Source organism: Homalodisca vitripennis, chromosome 6, assembly GCF_021130785.1.
Source record: "Homalodisca vitripennis isolate AUS2020 chromosome 6, UT_GWSS_2.1, whole genome shotgun sequence".
In the NCBI taxonomy this organism is placed as follows: domain Eukaryota; kingdom Metazoa; phylum Arthropoda; class Insecta; order Hemiptera; family Cicadellidae; genus Homalodisca; species Homalodisca vitripennis.
The window spans coordinates 5794295-5812468 of NC_060212.1; the positions used below are offsets into that span (position 1 = coordinate 5794295).

The 18174-nt window shown below is 45.0% G+C and overlaps 1 long non-coding RNA gene across 1 annotated transcript; it reads right to left on the reverse strand.

The window, feature by feature from the left end:
• Positions 1 to 3019: 3019 nt before the first annotated feature.
• LOC124365638 lies at positions 3020 to 3355 on the reverse strand. The gene is made up of 3 exons (XR_006922735.1): positions 3287 to 3355; positions 3158 to 3199; positions 3020 to 3081 (listed from the first exon to the last, which is right to left on the reverse strand). It is a non-coding gene; the product is annotated as an uncharacterized LOC124365638 (long non-coding RNA).
• Positions 3356 to 18174: the final 14819 nt, after the last annotated feature.

Sequence of the window (18174 nt, forward strand, 5' to 3'; positions counted from 1 at the left end):
TAATATAGAACTGTTTGGCTGTGTAACTGAATGCCATTGTGTACACTTTATTTTAGGAACATTGTATTCCGTCTTACATGGGGCGTGTGACAAGCGTTGTTTTGTGTTCTTGCTTCTGTGAAGGGTCAGCGTTTAGTTCATTCTTAACAGCCTGGAAAAGTCAAATTCAAGTTAAAGTTCAAATTAACTTAAAAAAAACACATAGTAAAATTTATCTACATTTCCCATGGAACTCATAGGTTGCCCTTGGGATTAATGTTTTAATTCTGCAGTTTATAATGTAAATTTATATAATATTCTCCCGAAGATTGTAACCTTATTGAATAATAAAGGATAAGTGCCGAAGTTGCATAAGTCAATTTCTTTGATAAAACGTGGGCTAAGTGCCTAAATCCGTTCGGTAAGAACCGGGCTACTTCATAGTGATTGTGAGAGTAGTTAAAAATACCAACAGAAACCCACCGCCTTGCAATAGTGGCAAAGAATAAGTCTGAAAAGAGTGATGTCTTGAAGTAGATTTGCTGAAATATATGAGGACCACCCATCTCACCTGATATAATATGTTCCGTAACGTTACCTAGCAACAGTAAATTAACTGAAATACATCAGACCACCTATTTCACCTGATATGATATGTTCCACAACGTTACTGAGCAACAGTAAATTAACTGAAATACATCAGACCACCTATTTCACCTGATATGATATGTTCCACAACGTTTACCGAGCAACAGTACATTTTCTGAAATACATCAGGTCACCTATTTCACCTGATATGATATGTTCCACAACGTTACCTAACAACAGTAAATTAACTGAAATACATCAGACCACCTATTTCACCTGATATGATATGTTCCACAACGTTAAACTAGCAAACAGTAGATTTTCTGAGATTTGAGCCACCCATCTCACCTGATATAATATGTTCCGTAACGTTACCTAGCAACAGTAGATTAACTGAAATACATCAGACCACCTATTTCACCTGATATGATATGTTCCACAACGTTAACTAGCAACAGTAGATTTTCTGAGATTTGAGCCACCCATCTCACCTGATATAATATGATTCATAACGTTACCTAGCAACAGTAGTAGATTTGCCGATGTACATTTGTGACCAATTTTTCCCAGATATCATATGTTCCGTAATAACGTTACCCAGCATCAGTAAATGTGCTGAGGGAAATGCGATGACCAGATTTTTTTTTATATTTTAAAAACTTTTATAACAATTAAGTGAAAATTGAATTACATAATTAGGTAGGCTGAAAGGATGTGCACACAAGCTCGTAAAACATTAATGAATAGAAATAGCGAGATCTGATAAAAAGTAAGGTAAAGTACATTTTCTAATTTTCACAATCATTCATTTTTTTAAACATAGTCAACATTAAGAGTAACACATTTCACCCAATGTGGAATAAGTTTCTGTATTCCGTCACAAAAATATTCTTGAGATTTCTTCTCGAATCCGGGACGCAAAAGCTGCTTCTACCGCATCGTCTGAAGTATAAGTGAGGATTACTCTTTATATTTCTCCTAAATAGAAGAAGAAAATAACAATAGCAGGGATCAAGATCGATGGAATAGGGAGACTGTGTAATTGGTGCAAACTTCAGCTTTCTCATTGCCTCTTCAGTCAGTTGCGCGCGAAGTGTGCGGACGAGCGTTGTCGTGTTGCCAGATTATTTGCTCTAGGCTGCCTCTAACACTACAAACCTCGTCGTCGGAGGTGCTGTTGGGGTCTAGACATTACTGCGACGAATTTAACGTCGCTCTTTGTTCCAGATAATCGGTCACATAAACTGGATGAACTTAAAAAAAATACAGTAATTTGTTTTGTGGTTCGTTGAGCAGTAGAGTTAGCCGGAGGATAGCCCCGCGCTCTGATTGGTCGGGAGCAGGTCACGTGATCCAAGATGGCGGCTAAGCCCCGCCCCCACGGGAAAAAATCCCTCAAATGCGGGAAAAATCCCTCACGCGCGGGAAAAAATCCTTAACCTCAAAAAATGGCGGGAACCAAAAAAAAAGTGGCGGGAACTTTGAAAAATCAAATACTTACATAGAAAAAAAAACGTGTTTATTTTAAAAAATTTTAAGAAAAAAAACAATGGCATCCTCCCGTGGATGATCACCCGACAGATTGGACAACGTAAGAGCCTATGGGCACATTGTGGGCACAGAGTGTGTCTACAAGGCCTCAACCCTACCGTCGGCAATCTGTCCATACAGACACAGCAGCGAACGCGCCTAGCCGGGGGCGACGGTTCCGGTTCCTCAGGGTCGACGTCGTAGGGATCCCTCGAGGCCGCCGACTCCATGCTCTCTCGCCGATGCCGATGAGCAGACCCTCCAACGACGAGCGCACTTCCCTCCAAAGCGCGTACGCTATCACGAGGCCTCTGGTCACGGGGCGTCTCGTCGAAAGATGGTCGACGAGCCAGAGCATATCCCTGAGCTCGGCCCTCAGGGTGGACATCGCAACCAACGCCCCCACAGTGCACGCCACGGGAGCGTGCGCCGGCGAAAACAAATACTTGAAGGAAATGGTCCAGCACCAGTTCCCGTAACCTCTGCCGTGCCACATCTACTCCTGATGCAGCTGTAGGAGGCTGAAAAGCAAGTAAGGTATCACCACTACCACTAATACTACTTACTACTACTACTACCACTACTACCGGTGGACACTTACCCTTCTACAAGCGCCGGTTTCGACCCGTTGAGGTAGAGGGTTGGGTCGAGTCGACATTGGGCCCAGCAGAGGACCGGGACGTCGAGGGGGCCGGGGCGACGGTCGCTACATTGGACCCACCAGAGGACCGGGAACGTCGAGGGGGCCTGGGCCGGGGCGATACTTATCCTCGGAAGTCGCCGCGGCTGAGGAAGCGGCATCATCTGGAGAGGGAGCCTGCGGGCTGCGGCCCGGGGCGGTGATGGAGACGGTGGTAGAGGCATACCCGTGATGGCAGCCTCCAACCCAGCATCTCCCAGGGTCCCAGCAGAAAATCCTCAAACCGCTGTGTCATTGAGAGGCCTCTGCCTCGGCCTCGGTCCAAAAGCCCACGGGTCAGGAGACTGCAAAAAAAACAAACCGTAGGAAAATAGAAAAAAAACACGAGACGGACAAAACAAGGAAGCCAATTGTACTTACACCGGGTATCAGGTTCTCCACGGTGGCATCCGAGTCATACTCCTGGAAAGAAAAAAAACAATTCAGCCCGTAACGCAAAACAAACACGCATACAAACACAAAACAAAACCAACACAAGCGCACACGTACCTCCACACTGTCATCAGGGTCAGGCGACAATGGGGAGTCCTGGACCTCGGGGTGGGGATCGGGCCGGGGGGCATCGTCGTTGCCCTTCAAAAAACAAAAATTGTACCCAATCGGAAAAACGGAATCTAATTATTAATTCTATAATAGTAATAATAACATTACCACCAATCGAGGGACTTTCCGCGGAGGCGGCTCGTCGTCGTCACCAGCAACGAGGGGTGCTGCAACGACAAGAAGGCCCACCAGTATCAGCATCAAGCGAGTGTAGCCGACTCCGGGAGGCAGGCGTGCTCGGCAGAGAATCGCTATCAAGGCCGTAGACACAGTCATAACTCCCACGGATAACGCCAACACAAGGTGCCTGCAACTGTACATGAATGCACAATGCTGGATACATTCACAGCAGTCACTTATATGCAAGCGCAGCGTACCCCCCCACCACACACGTTTGTCCTTGTTGCAACGTGACCCAAGTTTCCCACACCACCCAAGGGGTAGGGTCCCGGGCGCGTTAGGAGATATTTTACGTGGCTCCTTCCCCAGTAGGGCCTATCCACGTGTGTGTAAAGAGCCCCAACCATCACTCTTTACGGTGGTAGCCACTCCATAACAAACTTGCTACCTCCCAACATATTTTTTTATATTTTACAACTTCTGTATTTTTTTTTTGTAATCCTTGCTAGTGTAACAAGCCGCTTTACTCGGAGAAGCCTTTCAATGCAACCCGTAAAACACTCGCAAAGAAACATTTTGTTTTTTTAGTATTTTTTTTTTACATCTCTTTTTTAGCAACTAGAGCGAGGCTCGTACCCCTGGACTTACGGAGGTTAGGCCTGCCATAGAGGTATCCAAACACACACACACACAACCACCCCCGGACTTACGGAGTTTAGGCCTGCCGTAAGAGCAGTTGAAAACCCCAGGACTTACAGGTTTTACGCCAGCCCTTAGGGACTTGCCACTCACTCACACCCCGCCCTAGGAGCCTTTTTTAAAGCACAAGCATATGTACAGTCGCTATTATGTTGAGGTTAAAATACAGTGAGCATCGGAAAACAATAGCCTCCTTACTATCTACAATATTCCTATCCAACTACGTTATCGTGAAAACGAGACAAAAATCTAACTTTTTCTAACCCCGTAGTATATACAGTAGCGAAGGGTTTACAGAGAGCGCGGACGATATCTTCGTCAAAAGGGATCCCTCCGTCATTCAAATTAATATGATGAAAGTGACGCACCAACCAACGGGCGGTTCTAGCCGCTTTTGAATCTAATTCGGTTACGCTGTACGGGGGTTTGAACACTATGTGTGAGCGAAACAGATGACTGACCACAACAAACTCCTTCACAATAAACCGGTTTCTCATTATTATTGAATGCATGGAAACTCCACTATCGCTTCCATTTGGCCAGCGTTTAAAAAGTTCAACTTCCTGGACCAGTCTGCAAAGTACGGGACTAGGGATGTCGTTATACTCCACGTCCTCCTCCTCCTTCTCGCCAGCCAGCAGACACCGAACAACAGTCTTAGCTGACACCTCGATGGAAAAGAGATCCCGTAGTGCGATGTAGACCGACGGGAGGTTGTTAACGAACTGAACCCACTCGGTCTTGTTAAGCGTTTAAAGAACGTTCACCGTCATAGAGATACGCATGCATTTGACCAAAGAGGTTCGAAACCCTGACATCCTCCCCAGTGTCCACCTTGATATTCAACCTCTGCGAGGTCTCCAAAGCCTGAGTGATACAGTTGAAATTCGGAGCAAACTGATTAAATACATCGTGCGACCAGTAAACACTCCCCTTCTTACCATGGAATAGCACCCCAAGAGAATCGCCTCTGTCTTTAAAACAACCCCACAATTACACACTTTGATAGATCGCTACCTAAAAAGTAAACCGACTTTAGGAAAATACCCGTTAACGAATTTATGCGTTCCTTACGCCTGGGAACCTTCGCAGGTTCCACGTCCATCACTGAAGCCTGCATGATCCCGTCTGACCGTAGCCCCTCACACTACCCCCTTATATACCACCCAATTTAGACCAATCAGCGACGTGCTTATTTCGACCAATGGAAAGCAACAAATTAACGAAGTAAAGGGTTCCGTTTCCGCGTCTACCTCCTCTTCCTCCTCCTCTTCGTCAGAGTCAAAGTCTGAATCGTATTCTGAGGAAAACCTAACCCTAATTTGGTCGTAGTCCTTCACATCGTATATATCGGCATTGGAAGAAAAACTTGTAGCAATTAATGTGGCCTTTTTTTAATAATTTCCCGTTTTTGTAAAAGTAAACAGTTACAAACGCTTCGACGCCCATTTGAATGTCACCGAGTGGATGAGAGCTAATGAATTCCAGCACCCAATTGAAGTCCAGGTCCCGTCTGACCGTAGCCCCTCACACTACTCCCTTATATACCCAATTTAGACCAATCAGCGACGTGCTTATTTTGACCAATAAGAGGGCTAGGAAATAAGGTTAGATTTAAATTTTCTAATTGTAACGGACCTCGTATGTGTAATCGCTACAATACATGCAATACTCCAAACCATCATCAATAGTGTGTTGTAGATATACGCCAACACGAAACCGTCAAAGGCGGGAAAATCCTTGACGTAAAATATTTTAGAATGGAAACAGATTCCACTCTTTCACATTAATGAGTAGTTGGCCAACAGAGCAAACCCTCTTTCTTAAATATTACATTAGCAAAATCCTCAAGAACAGTCTCGTTGTATCCTTCGCTAACAGGTTCATATCTCTCAAATGTGATCCTAAATGCATCAAACTCTGGGAGTTTGCTTACATGGTAATCATCTCCGTAATCAGACTCACCATCTTCTACATCTAACTTATTAGTGCTAACAGTCTCGTTATCTTTAAGCAGTCGAATAGTTACGGTACACTGTTTTTAGGCCACTCCCGGTCAGAAATGATTGAGCTAATGAAGTCTAGCATCAGGAACCCTCAATTTATACAATTACCCCCACCCTAACAATACTGTGTTGCGTTATCACGGAAGGGTTCAAGTAGAGCCTGTAATCTCGAAAGAAACGGGTCTTACATACCAACTAACTGATCCAAAATCGTAATCGAACCCCCAATGTATGAATCCATATAGTTAGCACTGACAAGTGTCAGGACCTGACGTAGCCTCGGGTCGTGACCACACACGCATTCCTTGAAATGGTCGTAATTATAAGGGTCACTTGGGTACTCTAACTGTAGGTCTATAATTGAGCAAAGAGTCTTCGCATACCCTCGACCTTGCAGAGTAGTTCGGTCTTTAATTTTAGGTATCGGATCGCATCGAGCGAGTCAGGCTCGTTTAGAAAACTGTTTAGCTCTTCCATGACACAGAATGAGACACACGTACAAAATTCAGCTATTTATAAGAGTTCCCCCACCACCACCACCGCTCCTACATTATACGTTGTACCGAACCGGTGAGCACTGTGTACGCCATGTGGGAGTCATGCAGTAGGAGACAGTATGCAGCTGTGTTTGGCGGGAAATTCTCCTTCCAACCTAACATCTACAGGTCCCGACTTGATCGAATCGTTCTGCTTGGAACAATCAATCACGTACAGAGGCACGTGAGACGTGAATTTTTTTAAAGTCAACCAGCGGAGACCCTGGTTTTTGATAGTACGAACTTTCGAAATCGTGTGTACATGTCGTAAAATATACAGAGATCGCCGTGGACATTGTCGTAAGGGTAGTACTGTGAATTCAGATAAAGTTTAACATTCGTAAGGGCACAACGGTCAAAAGTAGAGGGCGTCCTTTCTTAGGTCGTTCTTTCTACCGGTCTGAAAGGCCAGCACCACGTACCGAGGCTTTTCAATTTGCGAAACTCGTTTTTATTGTCCAGCTCTGTCGAGTTGTTTGCGGTAGTGAAGGATATTCGTGAAGTTCCCAGGACCGAAACGGTAGGTGAATGAAAGTGTCTTTCTCAATCACGCGCAATAATTTTAATTTGTAACTATCTGACACTGTAACATGTGGTACACGCCACTCGAGCGATGTAATCTGAAAGTCGAGGTTTGACGCGTCCGGTGAGATAACGGCGTTGACATCCGTAGCTGACCTCAAGAGAACAAGCTCTTGCTTAACATTCGCAACAATTCTCTTGTAATCCTCGGCAAAACCCATCAAAAGTTTCAGAGGCACCGAATACGTAAATTCACCGGCCTCACCGGTCTTATTGGGACCGAGCCAGCACGCGTTTACGAGACACTTTTGCTCTTCATCCCTAATGGAGAGTAGTCCTTTTATAGTACTCGTTATACCTACATTTTTCGTCCTGTCAACCTCTATACCGCCTATCTCGTACCTTACATCGTCGAATAAAAATGCGATGGCATTGTTTATTAGTGAGATACTGGCCTCACTCCCGTCAGCTTTCTTAGCACTCACTTTACCAGTGATGTGTATACTGCTTTCGAACGGTGCCGTAATTATATCCTGTTGACTTATCGGAATTCTGATTTCGTCGTTGTTCTTCAGAGTTGACGAGGCGTAAGGCTTATGAGAGTGAAACTCCCAACCTGTAACATCTTCATCATACTCTGCGGCCGACTCTATTGCCAGTTTAAGCGCCATATTTGAACCCCAGTGACGCTAGAAAACCGAATGTTTCGCGATGTTAACACTAACCGTCTTCCGGTGTTTACTGGCCAATGCCTGAGCAGACATTTCTCTAAAATACTAGACCCATTGCCGCTTCCTAATGTGCAAGCGTAACGAGACGGGTTCGTTTCTAAAGTTGATTAAATCGCCGTTTTGGTCTCTGAGAGAGACCTCTATATTGTTCACCCTGCGGACGTTCACCGGTAAATAGATGACAGTGCTCGGTTTCTCAACTATTTTATACCCGGGAGCCACATCGGGGTAAAAACTCGTGCAACACGTGTCCTTCCATACCGTTTTGAAAGGAACCGCGTGCAATGTTGCACTCGACACGTATCGTGTTTACCGCCATAATACTGACGGGGAGGTCGGACATGTGGGTCTTATGAGGCTCCAGTTCCTTAGCGGTGAAACCCAGTACGGAGGCTACCGAATTCGGCTTTTCAAAATGTATCGCTTCACTGCACGATACGTCGGACCTTAGCGTGCTATTGTTTGCCTTAAGACTGAACGTCACACTTCCGTCAATGTGCGACTTGATATATTCTTCTATGTTTTCAATTTCATACGACCCCTCGTCTATCACTATTTCTTTGTCGACTCCGTAGTGGAACATGTCATTCACACTTCTTTCAATGTTTGGTATCGTTATAGTACGTCGAGAGATCAATTAGACCAATCTCGTACTCTCCATCGCTCAAATCCATTGGTGGAAAGACCTCGCAAGATACGTGCGGAGCAGCTCCGTTAAGTGAAAACATTACGCGCCAGAAACTTTAAACACAAGTGACCGCAGACTACTGAGTCCTCAGACTGTTTACGCTCATAGTTATACTGTAACGCTCACCCCTGATCCAAAGTAGGATACGAGTTCTACCGGCGGTCTCAGATTTCCAAAGCTGTCAAAGTAGTACACTCTGTCTCCGAGTTTCTTATAACAGACCCAGTGCGTACCTTCACCGTGGGAACTGTCCAGGTTAACTATGGCCGACTCGTACTGCCGCGGGGTCTTGGGCAGTGTGTCCCTCATGTAGACACCTCGAAAGTTTGGAATATTGAGTAGCCTCGCATAACGGATTAATTCGTGGTTTGTTAGAGGTTTTATCGGTATCGAGATTGTTGTTTTTTTTACAATACCTCTTCTTTTTTCTCACCCCACCACCTCCCCTCTTTGGATACAGTTTCAGGTAGAGCCCTCTGCCCTTAGGTTTACCCCTCCCTCGCTTTGTCTTTGGTTTTTTTTCTTTCTCCCACCCCCAAACGCTGTTTTAGCTTTCATTGCTGCCGTCACTGCTAAGGCCGCGGGCCCTTTCTCCTACACTAGCGTCTCCCGATTTCACCCTTTGCCAAGCTCTTTCGGCCAATTCCTTGTCGGCCTCTCGCCGGTGTTCTAAATCCGTGTATTTCGAGTACGCTATATCGTGGAGCTTACAGGCAGAATCGAGTTTGTTAATACCCCTATCACCCCTTGCCAATCTCACCCCTAATCTCGTACCTGGGTCACAGTACTGATAGCCGCCGGGAAGGTGTAATTCGACAGGTAACGCGTCAACAGCACGGTTTATTATGGTGCCTACAGCGGGCAGTGCGTTGTTCAGTACGCTGGTCACTATACCTCTACCCCGCTTGACAGCTCGTTTCACTCTGTTTGAATTACGTTTGTGGTTCACCATTTATATACCGTATCACTTTATACAACTGTTTGAGTAGCGATTCACGCACACAAGTAATCTGCAGTACGTCGAAGATGTCCGCCTCGGATTTTGTGACAGTACCGGTAAACTCGTCAAACTCCAGCACGTAACTGTCTGTTATAAAATAAATACGACCGTTTTTTATATCTGAAAACCTCCCTTTATGGATCCCGGAACACCGGGGAGTACGCTTGAAGTCATCCCCAACATGGTGCCTGTGAGGGTGCATTCGTTCAACTCTACAACAAACTTGTCATCGACGAAGACGTAGGTTTTACCCATATTACTATTTAACGCTGCATTGACTTTCTTAACTCTGGTATGTACGATTCTGCTAATGGGTCTTTGATTGGACAGTCTAAGTGACGGGTAATCTATAACGTATAGAGTTCTGTCTACGATCATGACTACGTCCCCGTTCGGTCTCTGGTACACGGGCGGAAACGTTAGTAAAGTCTGACGGTAAGAAGACTCTGTAATTATCAGAGGATTGGTAAACTCTTCAAGCGTTCTATGGGCTTCGTTCAGGCTTAGTATCCAAACGTATTTACCGTAAAACGCGTATAGTCTGTTTCTCACTACTAAGAACGTGTTGAGTTTGTGTCTTAAATTACAAATGTCCAAATCTGTAGGTGTAGGCGTGACCTCTATTGGTCTAGAGGTAGTTGGTGTTGTTGTTGTGGATGGTGTTGTAGATGTTGTAGTGGATGTTGAGGTGGAGGGGGCCGGCGGTCCGTAAATATACTGTATTGCCATTTGATCATCTCTGTCTAAATCAAATTGGTAAAGATTTGAAATACCATGTGGTACAAAATAAAAAGGATACATTATAGACGACGAAAGTGATGAATGTTGCAAACCTAGAGCGTGTCCAATTTCGTGTACTAGAACCAAAAAGAATGAACTTTTTCCAGGTGCAGGTAGATCCATTGTATAATCCCAATCTTCTTCACCGTCCATATGAACATCTGTCTGGTTCATCCCCAATATAGGGAGAAAGGCGTGACCCATTAAGCCACCCCTACCATCAAACTCTCTACTGCAATTTTTCCGTAGATAATACAAAAGATGTTTCCTGGGAGTGATACTTAAAATGATTGTGGGATTTATAGGGTCCCACCGGAAGGTCAGGTTGGAATGTCTTGAGAATAGGGAGAACGCAGTCCGACATAGTTGGTCATACTGATAATTACTACCGTACATAAACCAGGTAATATCGTTTTTTCCGCCATCCGTAGTTTGGGTTCGCAGTGAAAGACGCTATTAACTCGTCTGAATTGTCGCATCTGGGCTGGTTCATTAAGTTAGTCGTCTCCTCATTTACATATCCGGTCACATTCAAGCCGAACGTCTCTTTGAAACCTAATGATCGCCTGTGTAATGTCTGTGGATGGCTCTGAGGTATTAGTATCGAGATAGCCGTATCTCTCCAAGTACAGCAAAGTTTTATTAGCAGCAATCAGAGGAGCTACACATAGAATAAATACCAAGACCCGCATCTCGCCAGGTTCTAAAGTAAACTGACGGTAAAAATGTCAGCAACTCACATATAAATAAAACCATCACGGTTTTCGATCTCACCCTGCTCACTGGATCTCTAAAGTATGGGTTGACAATGTTGAACATGATCCACTCGTCTTTATCGGTTAAGTGTATAGCGTCCAGCGTCGGAGCCAGTAGTTTTGTACATACCGTAATAGACTTCGCTCAGTACTCGCACTAGGTAATTCATGGACACCGCGTCACTCATTTCGGTAGGATCTCCCAGATTAGTGACTTTACCGGTTTGTGCGTTCCAATTTCGCCCCGCTCTGTTCATGGCGTGTTTTTGAAAGTATTTCAGATTAACAGCTTCGCCCTCGTATAGAGGCTTTTCAATCTCGCTCAGACGCATACGTCCAAAACTCCAGTAGCCGTCTTTCATCTGAGGTAGAAGTGATAGTGCCCTATCTACATATCGTTTAGGTCGTAGCGTCCGTAGGCTCGACTGGCCATCCAACCATGCAGAGTCTGAAATTATCGAATGTAACGGTTAGATAGAATCTGTAATACTCTTGATAGGTGTAAGGGTACGTAGTTGTGACAGAGTCACAGCATCGCCCAGTCCCTCACCATCGCTCAAGTTAATTATTCTTCTCTTTTTAGCGTCTATTATCTCGGTATCGAAGTTTAATGTTCTTTTGTTTAGTGTTCGCAAGTTGACGGCGTCCGCTTCGTTCGTGGGGTCACCTACGTTAGGTAGTCTATTATTTCTGGCATCGAGTTTATTCGCATTTAGTGTCTTGAGCATAGACCGGGTCATATCCGTTTTGGTGTCTTTTAATTTCTTGTCCAAGGTCTGCAGGTTTACCCCGTCCCCAGCGAGAAGAGGATCAGCCATCTGTCCGAGTCTTTTGTTATCACATTCCCAGACGTTACCATCACTACTTCTTTTTAGAGTGTTCGTTTTAAGATATTTTAGCGTCACTGCATCTGTATCCCCAGCGGGATCACCTATCATTCGCAATCTGTAGTTGTCAAACCTGTAATACTTGCTGTCCGTGTCCTTATAGGGCACCTCACTAGCAAGACGGCGAAGAGTCAGAGCATCGGTCCACAGTATAGCATCACCTATGTTGCTAATCCTGTTACCTTTAGCGTCCATTACATTTTTCTTGGATACAAGCGAAACGTCAGACACAGTCTTGAGGACTGCACTATCCACATTATTTTTCAAGTTCTGCAAGTTTACAACGTCTTAGACTCTGCTGCGCATCGGCCACGTTACATAACCGTTTGCCCTTGATATCGTAGTTGCCGTCGACTGTGAGACTGAATCCTTGTCCAGGCGGACCTCTCTTACCGGCCTCGCCACCTGAGCGACCAAACTTGTCCACGCTCATTTCGAAACTGTACATTACGGGGTTTTGTCTATACATTTATACCAGAGCTCTGTATCTGGCGTTACCCACTACCGCTTATGAGTTTTAGCTCCCTCAGCTCTTCTACGATGTTAATAATCTCGTTTTTATGCCCCGTATTTACCGGCCTCTGCGGAGCTAACAACACTCTTAGCCTCTCACACAATTCATTCGGGTCGTCATAGTACACAGGGTCAGGACGCGACAGGTCCTTGAAACCCTTACCAGTGTGTGTTTTTGGGGAATAACTTTGAAATTACGAGCTCATATTTTGTGGAGTTGTTACGGTTTATGTTGTTTTTATAATTGTAACCTCTTTTGTGCGCCTGTGTCCACTTCATTATATCCCTGTAAGCGTGTAAATCGTTTTCGTCGTACTCTTCCTTGAGTGGTGCACGTTTGAAGAGCAATTCATAAAGACCCTTTGTAGGCGTGTAGTGTACGTCAGCTGACCTTCGGCCGTGGAGAGGGCCGTGCTTACATCGGGTACCGTGGTTTCCAGCACTTTATTGTGTACAGCTGGTACTGTCGGAGAAGACGTTACGGACGGAGAAAACTTGGTTGGTTCGTCTTTTATACCGTCCTCGTCATGCTCTTCTTTTGGTTTCCCTTTAATATCGGGGTCCTTGGTTTGCTTTCGCAGTTCCGAGAGGAGGGGTTTGTACTGTTTTTCCAGACGGACTTCGGAGGACAGGTTTCCTTGTTTGAACTCCTTGTACTTTCGTTTAATAGCCGTTCTTAACTTTGATATCTCGGCCGTTAGCTGTTTCTCGTTCCGCTCCATTTTTATCAATGATGACACCATCTGTCCGTTTAACACTTATATACGCTTCCCTCGTTTGCTCAAAAACCTGTGATAAATCAATACCTCTGCACTCATCATATCTTGGAACGAAATGAACCTTCACTCTGTCGTCAAATCTTACCTTCTTGTTTGGCTCCATATTGCACACTGACCGTGTCTGCGTTGAGTTGACATTTTTCAAGGTAGTTCGACTTGTCTGAAGAACATTGCCCTTTTTTTGTTTTTACGAAGGAAGTGAATGATTTCACAAAGTGACGCTTCCGTACCCAGTTTCTTGAAGTATACCGATCTCGGTATCTGTACTCGTCCCCGTGATCTGAACACAAAGGTTCTCTTCCAGCCGTCCCTCCACTGGGGGATCTCGGCCACTGTATACTTGTCGTTCTCCACAGTCTTATCCATAAACCCTTTTAACTGTGCGATGGGGTTTCTCACTGTACCGTGTATGTGAATTAGGTAAGAGTTGAGTAGCCAGAACTCACTCGGATTGGCTCCTGTGAACCGCCTCCACGCCTCAAACTGCTTACGGTCTGTAATGCTATACACCCCGTCCCGCAGACTTATTCCGAATCTGTCGCAATACATGGGCACCGTTGGTAGAGCCGCCTTGAGAAATTCGGATGTAAAGAGGCTCTGACACAGATTGTTTACGCCTGCAAACACTTTGTTCCTCTCGCCTCTCGGCAATCCGTCAGGGACCGGGCCGTACGCTACGTTGTAGCTGATGTCACTGTAACACTTTGATGCCAGTACGTGTCTGTAGATTGTAACAGGTTTTCCTAATAGGTAAAGTTCGCTCCGTGAGAATGATGCAACGTGAGGCGTGTGGGATTTTACAACCGTACTCTAACATTTTTATACAGACTTGAGCAAAGTGTATACCACCGTGCGCGTTTCTCAGCGGTACAAGCTTTCCGAATTGATCTGGAAATGGTCTGAATCGGGACAAGAAGTTCTGTGATTCCCGCACAGTACACTTTAACATGTCTTCGTGATACACAACGAGTTCAAATGGTACACCTTTCTCTTGGCTCTTTTTCAAAAATTCTATCCAGATATCGCGGTTATAAAAGCGTTCGCTGGACGAGATCATTAACAGAATTACAGGAGGAATGGTTGCACTGTACTGTCCTTGGCGTTTGTGTCTCCAATACCTTCTATTGAATAGAAAGCCGTGTGGTGGTCGTCTGCTACAGTAATTACCGCAAAATTTTTTCTTGTCTGGGTAGTACCATGTACACAGATTTGAATTGACCTTGTGGAGTCTCTGGTTCGAGAACCTTCTAATGTCGTTATAAGTGTAGATCCTAAGCATTATAGATCTTGAACAAAACTGTCGAGACCTACGCGGTACCTTCCATTATCAATGTCATCGTCCTTGCTTATGACTATAAACCCGTGTCTGTCCTTCCAAGCCATACTGCACAACTGCTTGAATTTTTCCAGGTCCATGTCGGTATTTACGTGATCGCTATAGGCGTAACGCAGGTTTATGTCGTCTTGTTTGAACAGTATTATAAAGTTGGCATTGTCCCTGATAAGCTGTTTAGGTATGTGCGTGTACGTTTGCCCGAGATAAAACGTGTCTATGTTCATGTGTCTGCCCATAGTGAAGTAGTTACGGATGTTATCGTGTTTTTCGCAAGCTATATCGTCAAAAACCATAACTGAGTTCTCTTTTGCCTCGTCCGTCGTAATGACCTGCGAGTTATCATCAAAGGCGAAATATCCAACTTCTTTCGGCATTACCTTTGATAGTAGTTGGTACTTTGGCTGATACAGAGATTTTGAAAATACGTACACATTCTCGAACCGTAATCCGTTCGGATCTACAAGTAGATTGAATAGTACGTTTGTTTTGCCACAGTTCGAGGGGCCTACAATCAGGCTCCTTATAGTATCGGGTAGGAGCGGACCGTTCTTGTTTTTGCGACCTAATCCGCTACCTATAAAGTCGTCCATATTGCAGACTTTAAACATTATACCTTGCTTTACGACCTTCATTTTGGTAATGGAGTTTCCAAGACACCGCGTCACCTTTTATATTTTACTGTGTTTGGGCGAATAATGTCTTTGGAGTTTACCCAGCTATCGTGGGTATGGTCAAAGCCACGCCACCGCACCAAGGCCTTGAGGCCTTTCCGCCTAAGAACTTTATCGACGAGATAGACGTTTCCTGTTGCGGTTCTTATCAGTTCCTGCTCATAGAATCCGCCTTGCAAAATGTTGCCTCGTATATCTTGTAAAATATATGTTACAGGTTTTGTAGGTTTTATTGCAAAGATTGTAAACGTCTCGTTTGACCAATTGGGTAAATAACCCTTTTTGAAAACTCCTTTGTGTCTGCTTATCCTAACCCGATCGTTTACATTGTATTTAGGTTTTGTCGGCTTGATGGGTCTACTTTTGTTTATTCGGTCGAGAATCTGTTTTACATGTTTCCGTCTAACGTCTTTTGGTTTCATGCCGGTCGTCCTGTGTACGGTACTGTTGTACTCATTAACTATAATAGGTAGGATGCTTAAACCATTCGTAGCTACCGCGTGCCGTAAACATTTTATACATTTTTTCTTTAAGAGTTCTGTTTAGTCGTTCTACAATGGAACTTTTCAAATGTGATTGGGTAGAGTACAGGTTAATGTTGTGTTTCCGTATGATTTTGTTGACGTGGATGTTGTACCACTCTTTACCTTGGTCCGTTTGTAAGTTTTTCATCTTATGTTTAGCTAGTATGGACCCTAGTGCGGCTGCGACCTCTGCGCCGGATTTGTTTTTTATGGGTATGGCGAATGCGAATTTTGTGAAACACTTGAGCATCGTTAATATATATACTTGTATCCTTTGTTCGCTCTTGCATGCGGAATCATCTCTACAAGGTCGGCCTGATAGAGATCGTTAAGTCCTTTCAGCGTGACCTTGCGTCTAGGATAATTTCGTCTAGCCGGTTTGTGCAGTTCTCTCGCTATAGCGTCCATGTTGGGAAGTGATCCTTAGGTGGTAATACAAGTGTATTTATAAATGTCTAAGTGGTGTGGTTTTGGAAACATCCACGTCAGGCACGCGAGTGTCTGACGCCCAGGTTAAACATTATTGGGTTTGGAAGTCCGTCCAGAAGTGACTGGTTGATACTCCTTAACCCAATAATGCCCCATCCCTTATTCTTAGACATTACACATACATTCACGGTCTCAGGGACTTATGGGGTTTAGCCCACCCCGAAGGACCACATTCGTACCGAACCGTTCGAGGGCCTAGTCTTGTTCATCTCCATGCCCACGTCCAAACCCCTTACTGAGCTCCCACATTCATACATACCCATTTGCACAGGGACGGTTTAACAAGACTACATTGTGTAGTCCAAGTGACGCGGTCTACCACCCTACGTCACACGTATCGCACGTGCACATTGGTTTGTACCATGTGTATACAGGTGCTGTTGCAAAGAGAACAAGAAAATACAGTTTGGATCCTACGCACGTTTCCTTTTTGAAGTACCATATCTACCTTCACGTTAGGGTTCTTACCCGAACTGAGATTATACCAGCATTTTATACAGTACATTGCTCCCTGGTTGAAGTGGTATACCGCTGTTATTGTTCGGCAGTTTTCACGATGAATTTCTTCTAGCTTGGATTCTATTTCGTATGTATGGTATTGTCGCAAAATGTGAAAATTAGCGCTTTCCCCCATTTCAAACTGCTCACAGTATTTTGCTCCGCTCAAATTGGCGAGGGGTGGTACTATACCTCTATCGATTACACCGATTGGAGGTACCCTACAATCAAACCGGTAGTCGCAACAACACATACAGCGTACGGTTGTTTTAAAACGGGTTGTTACACGATTTACAGATAAATTTAGATCGGATCTGCTCCCATACTCCCTTTTGGGTGTATATACGTCTATCTACGGAAAGGCGAGTGTAAAGGCACCGTAAGTCCCGGAAAACGCCATGAGTAAACGTATTCCTCCAACACTCCTTGCAATACTCTTCACCACTCTGGAGGTAGGACTCGGTGCGTACGGTTATACAATTTGAGGTGTGAACGTTAGTCAAAATGTCGGTAATTTTGCTAGGAAGGGATACATTGTTCTGGAGCAAATGTTGTTTACTATCAAAGGATTCACAATACTTCACCGCACATAGGTCCACAAGCGAGGGTATCTGTGCCATGATTTGAGTTAGACTGAAACACTCACCCCTCCCCGGCGACATTACCGGTCATGTGACCTCCCCTCCACTTGGACGCTGAGCTCCCGTGCTCTGAAACACAGTTAGTTACAATGTTGACCTCACTTCTAACGATTCTGCAAGTGATTGTACAATTGTCTAAGCTCCCTGGCATGGACAGACCCGCCGCCACAGCAGCCATCCATCTCTGCCTGGGCATGGAGTCGGGCTCACCGTCAGCTGGAGCGGGATGCACGGCGCGAGTGGCGACTTTATTTTGGGAGGTCACGTCGAGGTAACCGCTCGCGCACCCGTCAGGTAGTGGAGTACGACTTCACCGTTTCTGAGTTGTGGAAGCCCCTACCTGACCCCTGTGTCATCCCGGCATGGCTCCCGTGGGACGAGGTCCCTACTCTCCAAGCCCTGGCCGCTCTTCAGGTATGCAAAAGATTCGAGAGTAGAGAGGGGTTGCTTCATCATTTTGAAGAGTCGGGACCTCGTGGCTTGCTACCGATCCTCAAGGGGTGTGTAGAACGAGTCAGGTAAGTCTTGCTGTATGTAATGCGTTAGTTTTTATGCTTTTTAAAGCCAAAAGGTAAAGTGTCATAGGGTCCTTCGAGTTTCCTTTTGGGTCCTGTAATTTTAAATAATTTGTGCTCCCTCCACGGTAACAATGTTCTTTT